Source organism: Pistacia vera, unplaced genomic scaffold, assembly GCF_008641045.1.
Source record: "Pistacia vera cultivar Batoury unplaced genomic scaffold, PisVer_v2 Contig314, whole genome shotgun sequence".
NCBI lineage: Eukaryota > Viridiplantae > Streptophyta > Magnoliopsida > Sapindales > Anacardiaceae > Pistacia > Pistacia vera.
The window spans coordinates 74,277-86,290 of NW_022196129.1; the positions used below are offsets into that span (position 1 = coordinate 74,277).

General features: G+C 37.9%; 1 non-coding gene across 1 annotated transcript; it reads right to left on the minus strand.

Moving 5' to 3' along the window:
• Positions 1-625: 625 nt before the first annotated feature.
• Positions 626-732, minus strand: LOC116136485. Its single transcript, XR_004129042.1, has one exon. It is a non-coding gene; the product is annotated as a small nucleolar RNA R71 (small nucleolar RNA).
• Between the last annotated feature and the right edge of the window lie 11,282 nt (positions 733-12,014).

Sequence of the window (12,014 nt, forward strand, 5' to 3'; positions counted from 1 at the left end):
ATTGATTTTTGTGTTAACATTGAACTTTTCTTTTGTTAGCTAGATTGAAGTTTAATTTTAGTTTTAATTGTTTTCTAGATTAATTTTGCTGTTTTTCTCTGTTAGCTTTTGATCTCACACTTTCTTTCTTTCTGTGTAGTTTATGTGAAAAACTAGACGTCATCCAATGGTTCTTATTGATCCAGAGATTGAAAGAACCGCAAGAAGACTTAACAGAGAAAGAAGAGAACGAGAGGCTATAGTTAAGATGGCAGAGAATAAAACATTGAGGGAATTTTCAGTAACTATGGTTGATGGCAGTGGTCCAAGTATAACTAGGCCACCAGTGCAAGCCAATACTTTCAAAATAAAGCCGACAATCATCCAGATGATCCAACAGTCGGTTCAGTTTAACGGAGATCTAAAGGAAGATCCAAATTCACACATTACAAATTTCTTGGAGATCTGCGATACCTTCAAATCAAATGGAGTGTCAGATGACGCTATCAGATTAAGATTGTTTCCTTTTTCATTAAGGGATAAATCGAAGGGATGGTTAATGGCACTACCACCAAGAACAATCACAACCTGGAATGAATTGGCACATAAATTCCTTACCAAATACTTCCCTCCAGTGAAACCTGCAAAGATGAGAAATGATATCACATCGTTTCTACAGGAAGAGACTGAGTCCCTTTATGAAGCTTGGGAAAGATACAAGGAACTACTAAGAAAGTGTCCACACCATGGTTTGCCAGTTTGGATGCAAGTCCAAACATTCTATAATGGGTTGATGGTTAATGTGCAAACGATGGTAGATGCAGCATCTGGAGGAGCATTGCAAAATAAGACACCTGAAGAAGCTTATGAGTTGCTTGAAGTCTTGGTAAGTAACAACTATCAGAGACCCAATAAGAGAATGCAGTCAAAGAAGTCTATGGGTCTTCATGAAATTGATGCTTACGCGACCATTTTAGCCCAACTTAAAGCACTTCAGAAGCAATTGGGAGGTATGCAAGTGAATTCTATTCAAGTACCTCAATTGACTTATGATTTTGTGCAGGTAACCACGTGAGCAATTAATGCCAAGTGGGGAACACCTTCGCTTCAGCTTCATCATCATCGGAACAAGTTAACTACTTGGCAGGGAATCAAAGACAACAGAATAATCCTTATTCCAACACGTACAATCCTGGTTGGAAAAATCATCCAAACTTGTCTTTGGGCAATCAGAACCAGCAGAATCAGCAGAATAACCAATGGAATCAAAGAACAATGCCAAACAATCAAGGGGGGATGAATAATCAACCAGGGGAGCAAAGATTGTCAAAATTGGAGGATATGTTCGGGAAATTCATGCAAGAGACCACATGTTTCATGAGTGAGACGAGGGCAACTTTCAGAAACCAAGGGGCATCCATTTGGAACTTGGAGGTATAGGTGAGGCAAAAAGCAGAAAAATTGAATGAGCGACCATAAGGTTCCCTACCAAGTAACACAGTGACAAATCCACATGAACAAGCGAATGCAATAACACTACGGAGTGGAACAGTCTTGGAAGAGGTAGAACAAACAGGGAAAGAAGAGAGCCCACCAAAAGACAATGAAGATTCTGATGAGGAAGTCGACAAAGAGATCATTGTTGAAGAGAAACCAACAAGTCCTAGGGAAGATGAACCAAAGAGGGAAGAGAGGCAAAGACAAAAGAAAGAAAAATTGCCACTTCCCGAAATACCACCAGAGTTGGCACATCACACCCCTCCTGTGCCTTTTCCTTAGAGGCTTAGAAGAAAAATCAGGATAAGCAGTTTACAAAATTAATTGAGATATTTAAAAAACTGCATATTAACATTCCTTTTGCAGATGTTTTGCAACAGATGCCGAGCTACACAAAATTTCTCAAGGATATTCTGTCAAACAAAAGGAAGTTGGAAGAGGAGGAAACAGTGATGCTTACAGAGGAATGCTGTGCTATTCTATAGAAGAAGCTGCCACCGAAACTCAAGGATCCAGAGAGTTTCACTATCCCTTATGTTATAGGAGATATTACTTTTGATAGAGTTTTATGTGATCTAGGTGCAAGCATAAATCTAATGCCTTTTTCTATTTTTAGGAGACTGGGGATTGGTGAAGTGAAGCCAATGACCATTTCTTTGTAGCTTACAGATAGATCCATCAAGCATCCGAGGGGCATAGTTGAATATGTTTTGGTCAAGGTGGACTAAGTCATCTTTCCGGTAGACTTTGTCGTGTTGGATATGGAAGAGGACAAGGAAATGCCTCTCATCTTGGGAAGACCATTTCTTGCCACCGGAAGAGCCCTAATTGATGTGCAAGAAGGAAAATTGTTGTTAAGGGTTCAAGATGAAATGGTGACATTCAATGTGTTTGAGGCCATGAAATTTCCATCAGAGTCTGATTCATGCTTTAGTGTAGACTTGGTGGACAGGTTAGTAGCAGATACTATTGAAGAGAACACCCCTTAACTACCTTTAAAAGCTTGCATTGCCCAATAAAAAACAATAGAGGTAGATGAGCCGGCAAAGAATGAGTGTGGTAGACTTTTGGAAGCACTTCAGCCGATTACCGCAAGTCAAGATCCAGAATTTAAAGAATTTGACATTGAAAAAGAGAAAGAAAAGGCAAAAACGAAAGAAACTCCAAAACTTGAACTGAAGCCTCTACCTTCTCACCTTAAATATGTGTATCTTGGTGAATCAAAAACCTTTCCGGTGATCATCAATGCAGGGCTGAGTAAATTAGAGGAAGAACGATTGATTCGGGTGTTAAAGGAGCACAAATCAGCAATTGGATGGACCATATCGGACATTAGGGGTATCTCTCCATCTTTTTTTATGCACAAGATACTCATGGAAGATGATGTCAAGCCTAGGGTGCAACCACAACGGAGATTGAATCCTTCTATGAAGGAAGTGGTGAAATTTTTAGATGCAAGCATAATCTATCCTATTTCAGATAGTCCATGGGTGAGCCCAGTGCAAATGGTTCCAAAGAAAGGAGGTATCACGGTGATTAAGAATGACAGCAATGAATTGATACCAACTAGGACAGTCACGGGTTGGAGCGTGTGCATTGATTACAGGAAACTGAATGAAGCGACAAGGAAGGATCATTTTCCACTTCCTTTCATTGATCAAATGTTGGAAAGATTGGCATGCCATGTTTATTATTGTTTCTTGGATGGTTTTTCAGGTTATAATCAGATTGTCATTGCTCATGAAGATCAAGAGAAGACTACATTTACTTGTCCTTATGGCACCTTTGTGTACAAAAGGATGTCTTTTGGGTTGTGCAATGCACTGGCCACATTCCAGCGATGCATGATGTCAATTTTTGGTGACATGGTGGAACGGTTCATAGAAGTCTTCATGGATGACTTCTCTATTTTCGGTTCTTCTTTTGACAATTGTTTATCTAATCTCTTATTTGTTTTGCAGCGATGTCAAGATACAAATTTGGTGCTCAACTGGGAGAAATGTCACTTCATGGTTCAAGAAGGAATTGTACTCAGTCACCGAATCTCAAAGGACGGCATCGAAGTGGATCGAGCCAAAATAGAAGTGATTGAGAAGTTGCCACAACCTGCAAACGTTAAGGCAGTCCAGAGTTTCTTGGGGCATGTAGGGTTCTATAGACGGTTTATCAAGGATTTCTCTAAAATCTCTAAACCCCTTTGTAATTTATTGATTAATGATGTCTCTTTTGATTTTGATGATGAATGCATGCATGCTTTTCAAACTCTTAAGAATTTATTAGTATCTGCACCCATTATTGCAGTTCCCGATTGGGGACTACCTTTTGAATTGATGTGTGATGCTAGTGATTTTGCATTAGGAGTAGTTTTAGGACAAAGGAAGAACAAAGTTTTGCATGTAATTCAGTATGCTAGCAAGACACTAACTGATGCACAATTGAATTACACCACTACTAAAAAAGAGCTGTTAGCCGTTGTTTTTGCATTTGACAAATTTCGTTCTTATTTGCTAGGTGCTAAGGTGATAGTTTACACGGATCATTCAACACTCAAGCATCTGTTGGCAAAGCAAGAAGAAAAACCACGGTTGATAAGATGGATCCTACTACTGTAAGAGTTTGAATTGGAAATCCGAGACAAAAAGGGGTCAGAAAATGTAATGGCAGATCATCTATCAAGAATCGAACGACCAAATCAGGGAAGTGAAGAGAAAACTCAAATCAAGGAGACCTTCCTGGATAAGAAATTGATGAGAATTGAAGAAGCACCTTGGTATGTAGATATTGCAAATTATTTATCATCGAGAGTGCTCCCAAATGGCATGACCTTCCAGCAAAAGAGGAAGTTTTTCTCTGACTTGAAGTTTTATTTTTGGGAAGAACTATTTTTGTATAAACATTGTGCAAATCAGATGATACGTAGGTATGTCCCAGAAGATGAGATGAAGAGTATTTTACGGCGTTGCCATGAGAAGGAAATGGGTGGTCATTTTGGAGGAACTAGGACAACGGCCAAGGTTCTTCAATCTAGATTTTATTGGCCAACCTTATTCAAGGATATGCTTTCCGAGTAGTTCATGAATGTGATCAATGCCAACGAAGTGGAAATATTTCGAGGAGAGATGAGATGCCGTTGAATAACATTCTGGTTGTTGAATGGTTTGCTGTGTGGGGAATTGACTTCATGGGTCTTTTCCCAAATTCTTTTGGAAATATGTACATCTTAGTGGCTGTGGACTATGTGTCAAAATGGGTGGAAGCTCCAATGATGCCAGGGTGGTGGTTCACTTTGTGAGGAAGAACATTTTCTCAAGATTTGGAGTACCACGGGCAATTATCAGTGATGGGGGATCTCATTTTTGCAATAGGCAATTTGATGCTCTTTTGGGAAAATATGGAGTGAAACATAGAGTGGCCACACCATACCATCCTCAGACCAGCGGGCAAGTGGAACTATCAAACAGAGAACTGAAAAGAATTTTAGAGAAGGCAATTAACGCGTCCAGGAAGGACTGGTCATGGAAGTTGGATGATGCATTATGGGCATACCGCACTGCATTCAAGACTTCAATTGGTATGTCTCCGTTCTGGTTGGTATATGGGAAGGCATGTCACTTGCCGGTGGAACTCGAGCACAAGGCATATTGGGCAGTCAAGCAGCTAAACATGGATTTACAAGCTAATGGGGAAGAGAGGATGCTGAAATTGAATGAACTTGACGAGTTTCATCTTGAAGCATATGAGAATACCCGGATTTACAAAGAAAAGACCAAAATGTGGCATGACAAGCATATCACGAAGAAGAACTTTGAAGTGGGTCAGAAAATTTTGCTGTACAATTCTAGACTTAGGCTCTTTCCTGGAAAACTTAAGTCTAGATGGTCCGGACCCTTCATAGTTACCGAAGTCTACCCATACGGAGCTATGGAGATTTCACATGAAGAAAAGGGGACATTTAAGGTCAATGGACAACGGTTAAAGCCATACATTGATGGGGCGATGAGTTGCAAGTCACTACCCATCAAACTAGACATCCCGGAATGATGACTTGAGAAAGTCGAGCTTCCGACTATAAACAAACGCTTCTTGGGAGGCAACCCAAGTGTTCTCATTTATTTGTTTGTTTTTTTGAATTTGTTTATTTGTTTTATGATTTAGAATAAATTTAATTTCATTGTTTTTGGTGTTTCAAGTGAATGATCGAATTGTGGCGAAAGCAGAATTCTCCAGTTTTCACTGCGGCGAAGTTTATTCTTCACCGCAGCGATGTACACTTTGGCAAAAATGGATTCAGGAAATTCCAGACTTCGCTGAGGCGTTGTATTCCCTGGAATTTTTAGCCGCGGCATAAACGGTAGTGCATGAATGAGCTAAGGAAACTTCACCACGGCGAAGTTTATTCTTCGCCGCGGCGTTGTATACATTGTAATTTTTCGCCATGACGAGAAAGTTTCTTCATCGCGGCATCGGCTGGATTGTACAATTGAAAGAAGAACTTCGCCACGGCGAAGTCTGTTTTCTATAAAAGTCGTAATGACTTTTCATTTTTTGCAAAAAGTTTCAAAGAACACCCAAGAGCCAAACACTTCCAACTTCAATCCAGAGATTTTCCAGTGCATTTCCTTCCCTCTACTCCACTCCTTAACCCCCACAAACACTAAATCAACTTACTTTGTCAAGGTTTTTTGCAAAATTTTGAAGAAAAGTTTGGAAACCCTAGGTTTTCCAAAATTGGGGATCTTGCAATTTGGGCCGAAATTGGTGAGATTGATGGTGCATTCATCGTGGGATTGGTAAAATTTCGAGTTCTTTAGCCTTAAATTTGATCAACTTCGATTGTTAGTGCTTTAAATTTGAGAAATTGATTGAATGTGTTGGGTTGTGAATTTTGGTGAAGTTTGTGGTTTGATTTTTTTTTAAGAAGTGTGGAGTTTGATTTTTTGGTCGTTGAGGAAATTGGGTTTTCGATTTTGAAGTGTTTTGATTGAGTTTGGAAGAATGGTGATTTGGGGGTGTAGGTGTAATTTTTGAAACCTTGGTGTGAATTTAGGAGTGATTGTGGTTAATAGCAAGAGTACTTTAGCGTTGAATTGTCGAGTTGAAATTTTAGTTTGGGGGTAGATTTGAGTAATCACAGTGAAAACCAAAATGCCGCTCAAAATAGCTGCCAAGGGTAAAGGAAAACAAGTCGATAATAGGTTTGTGAATGAGAAGGCTCGGCAGCGTTATGAAGGTGCAATCAAAAGAAAAGACAAAGGTTTTATTGCCGAGAGAGGACTTACCATAGTCCATAGAGAAGATTAGAATCGAGGGAGAAATTGGGATATCTTCATGAGTGAACCTGAACATTTAGCCATAGAGCCAGTAGTGAGAGAATTCTATGCCAACCTCCCTGAGTGTGATCCCGGGCATGTTTATGTGAGAGGTATCAATGTGCCAATCGATGCAAAGGTTATCAATGATTTCTACAAACTTGCTCCAATTGACTATGATGAGTACCAGGAATTTAGGAAGAAGCAGATTAAGGAGGAGGAGATTCTTAAGGTAATAGCAAAGTCAGGTACCTCTTGGGATATTTTGAAGAAAGGAAGAAGAAGCATTAAAGGAACGAATTTGATTCCTATGGCTAGATTGTGGCAGTATTTTGTGTATGCGAGGATGGTCCTGGAGATGCATTATAGTACAGTGGTTTTTGAGCGAGCAATGTTGCTTTATTCCATTGCCACTGGAAAGAAAATGGATGTGGGGAATATAATCATGGAGAGTATACGGCATGCAGCCAAACCAAGGCGAGGGAATTTCGCTCGCCTTCCCACATCTCATCACTAAGCTGTGCACTCGAGCAGGAGTCAAGAAGGCAGATGATGAACCACTTATTCATCATGCCCCAGCCCTTGATTCCAACTATTATTTCAAGCTACTTGAGCGTCCTCCTAGAGAAGGACCCAGCTCCAGAATGAAAAGACAAAGAACCATAAAAGTTGCCACAACATCCAATTCAACATCCACGACAATGGAGCTGCTGCAGCAAATTTTGGACAAGGTGAACCGGATGGAACGACGTCAAGATTGGATGGCAGGGCAGACCTGAATGCTATACGATATGCAACACAGCTGCTGCACCAATCTGGGCGTTGATGTTTCAAACTTCCAATGGCAAGACTGGAAAGAAGAGGAAGAAGATGATTCTATGGAAGAAGATGATGACACCGAAGGAGAGGAGGAAGACGAAGAATGAAACCTAAGCACTTGTTTTTGTATTTTATGTTTTTAGTTGTTCTTGTTCTGTTTTGTACATTGGAACTTATTTTCTTTTCTGTTTAGATTGTTAATTGTTGTTTGAATTTTCTAGTTTAGTTTGTAAAGGCGAGATTAGGTTGTAATATTTTCATATTATTCAGTGGAAATTTCTAACATAGTGGATGATAATCATATTTTACACTATGATTTTGCATTGAATTTTGATAGGATTTAGGATACTTTTCATACAATTTGGGCCATAATTGCTACCTAATTCTATTAATTTGTCTTTGCAGGCCTAAACGATGATTTTGAGCATAAATGACAGTTTTGAGCGTAAATTATGTAACTTAAGCTTGAAAACTCGGAATTACCTGAATTTAGAAGCTTTGGAAAGCTAAGAAGAAGAGCTACAACTATCATGTTTTGGGTTTTTCCTAATTCTGACTGGACAAGGGTGAAAACTTGGCTTGAAATCGTGAAAAGTACGCTGGGAACTGAAAAAAAACATCTTTGGACATGCTTCAGTATTTCTGCCATAACTTGAGCTGTAGACCTTGTATTGTGCTGATTCTTTAACTACCAGAAATATACTTGAAAGGGCTACAATTCATATGTTTAACACTTTTCCAGATTCAGACTCTATCATGCTCAAATTTGGCCCAAAATTCTTCGTCGTGGCAAGGAAAAAGCTTCGCCGCGGCGAAACCTGCATCAGATGTAAAAATAAAACAACGCATTTTGGCTTGCTAGGGCTTCATCCTTAAGTGAGAGAGGTATAAATTAGAACAAAAAGGAAGAGAAAAAAGGGCTTGGTTCATCATTTGGGAGGTAGCTCATGGAAGGAGAAGATTATTGAAGATTTGGGCTTCAAATTAGAGAAGATTTCTCCATCTTTTGCTTGTTTTTCAATGATGAATCTTGATTCAATTTGTTTTTGTTATTTTAGTTTGTTTTTGAGTATGAACTGAGTTGTTTAGCTAGGGTTTGATGTAATCTTGATACAATGATTCAAATTTATATGAATTGATTTACTTTGAGTTTTAATTTCATGCTTGAGTGTTTTTCTCTTTGCTTAATGACTTTTGGATGCTTGATCACCATTCAAATATGTGTTGTTCACAATGAGACTGAGAAGTGATTTGTGATTGTGCCTCTTGGGATAAATACCGTAGATTAAGCAAATACTAGAGATAGTTTAGCGATCTATGAAATCTAGATAGAATTTCATAAAGCTTAAAAGACTTTGAACTATTAATCTTCATTTTGTTGGGTGCGGAAGCTTAATAGGGATAAGTAAGGAAATGTAGCCTGAGAAGGTATGTTTTACAACTTAGGGAATTCGATTTTCAATCAAGGAATTAGAACTTGGGTAAAGATTCTATGAATTGGGTTAGCGTATCTAGGTGAAATTAACACCCTAGCATTTTTTTTTAGCATTGTTTAATTAGTTAAGTTGTTGGGTTTTGCTTTAATTTCATTAGCATTCATTTATATTTTGTTAATTTGTATTTAGTTTGTTAATTTTCCATCAATCCAAATTATTGTTTCTTCAATTAGGACTTAAACTAGAGAAATCGGTACTTAGTAACACTATCCTCGTGGGAACGATACTCACTTATCACTTTATTACTCTGTGCGATTAGTGCACTTGCTATTTTTGCATGTTGTAGTAATAACGCATTAGTGGACACCATAGAATTGCATTTGTTTTACAGATGATGATGATGAAGAGGCCAAGGAATGAGTGTGCATGCTGTTGAATGGAAATCAGACTTCACGGATTAATCAGGGAACTATCTCGTACCTTTTTCATTCTGTTTTTCGATTCCTGGGATATGCATGATGTGACATTGGGGACAATGTCAATTTTAGTTTGGAGGTAGGAAAATTTGAAATTTTGTTTTGTGTTTAGTTGTTTTTATGTTTTGGATTGTTGTGCCTATGATGAATTGAATAAGTCTATGATGAGAATAGGATTGTTGGGATTTTATTTATGGAAAATGTTAAGCACTGCTTCAAGTTTAGGTTGGTTGATGAATTTTTCCTTTCTAGAGGTTTGTTGAGTGGTTCAACCACCATTTTCATTTTTTTCGGCATGCTTAGAAACATTTTATGTGGTTAGGTGAAGTCTTGATAATGTTGGTGGACTCTAGAACTTAGTTGAGAAGTGCTTGAGGCAAAATTCTAGGAATAGACGTTATTGAGGAAGTGATTTAGGCAGTTTTTCAGAATGTTTGAGCCTTTCCGGCCAACCATGAAAATTTTTCCCTATTCACCCATTTGAGCCTTATGAAATCATCATTGTCCTATTCTTCCTGTGCAACTAAAAATGCCCAAACATTTCACCCTAAACATGTGTCACAACCTTTAAGAGAATTTGAACCTAAGGCAGACACAAAAGAGTTTGGAGAGTTGTGTGAGATTTTGACGAACCAAAATAATAAGTTTGGGGGTCACGAGAAGGGCAAGAAAAAAAGGGGGTAATTGACCTCAATAAATTATTGTTGTTTAAAAAAAAAAAAAAATAGAAATTGAGAGTCTCATCTCAGAATCAAAAACAAGAATTGCACATGTTGAGGTTTTTAAAATGGTTGACACCTTGAGCGGTGGTGGAGAAAGAAAGCGGAAATTGATGTAGTTCTTAGTGTTTGCTTAAAGGAAACTGAGTTCTCTTGCTTTGTTTATCTTATCCTTTTCTTTGGAGCCCACTAACCGAGCCTAACATTACAAGCCTGTAAAGACCTTTTGATCCTTAGTGATGTCTAATCCTCTTTAATGGAGAGTAGTTCGATACTTAGGCTTATGGAGTCTATCACCATTTGATAAACTTTTCATTTCTGCATAAAATAATCCGGGAAGTCGGAAGGTGGACTGAAGTGGGGATTACCTACTCAGGAGGCCAATAGAGAAAATAGTCAATTCAATTTATAACTTCTTGGAGTGTTAAGCATTTTCCAATAATAATGTTTCAACAATTTTTTAGACTTGTATAAATTCTAGGCAGTTCTTTGTGTTTGTGTTTGAGTTTGAGTCTAATTTTTCTCATTTCATTTTCAATTTTGTTGTTTTGTGTTTTTGTTTGTTAGTTGTTGTTCTTTTAGTTGTGTTTTGTACTTGATGCTCGGGGACGAGCATGTCTTAAGTTTGGGGGTATTTGATAATCCTAGGATTATACTATTTTATCTAGGCTTTTTGGCCTGATTTTGGATACTTCTTATGTCATTTTTGCCTGAATTACAACTTAATTTCCTATGTTTTATGTTTCAGGCCAAAACGTGCACTTTGAGCAAATAAAGAGCAGAATTGAGTTTCTGGACCTAGAAGTAAGCGAATCTCAGAATTCGGGGAAGTTCTGAAGCCGATTTGAAGCACTATGAAGCTTGTTCCTATTGGAGAGAACCAAAGATTGAAGATTCAAGCAAGGAAGCAAGCGAAGGGCAATTCCTAATTTTAGAATTGTTTAGAACAGTTCGCCGCAGCGATAAACTCTAGAGAACTCGTTGCCGTGGCGAAGTTTATTCTTTGTCATGGCGAAGTTTGCAAGTTCTAGTTTTTATTAAAACGCACAGTTTTGTTTTAGGCGAGTTTTAGGTTTTTTGGACTGACTATATAAGAAAAACTTAGCCATTTTAGAGAGGGTTCGACATTTTTGGGAGAAAGAAGAGAAGATTGGAGATTAAACTCTTTGGATTCATCAAATAGGGAAGATTTTTTTTCTCTTTTCTTTATTCCAACATGTTGAATGCATTGTTTATTGTTTTTATTTCTATTTGTGTTAATTTCAGTATGAACTTACTCACTTTGGGTTAGGGTTTTGATGTAATTAGGATTTTTATGTTTAATCAATAGATTATTGTTGCTTTTACATTCTATTGTATGGATTGTGTGATTATTCTTGTTTTTACTGAATTTATTCGTTGAACATGATGAGATTGAGAAATGAATCATGTATGAGCTTCTTAGGGTAATCGTCATTGTTGTATTGAACGTTAGAGATAGGTTTGAGAATCAATGAAATCAATTTAGGATTCCATTAGCTTAACGAACTTGGAACTATTAATCTTTTATTTGTTGGGTGTGGAAGCTTAATAGGGAAAAGTAGGAAAACATAGCCTGGGAGGGTATGTTTTACACATTAGGGAGTCCGATTTATAATCCGTGCATGTGCGTGTAGAAGTAGCATAATTCATAGATTATTTCATAAATTCCTAGTGAAGTCAAAACCCTAACCGTTTGCCTTAATTGATATTTTCTCTTGAATTAGTTTTACTGTCATTGATTCCTTTTAAGTACGTAGT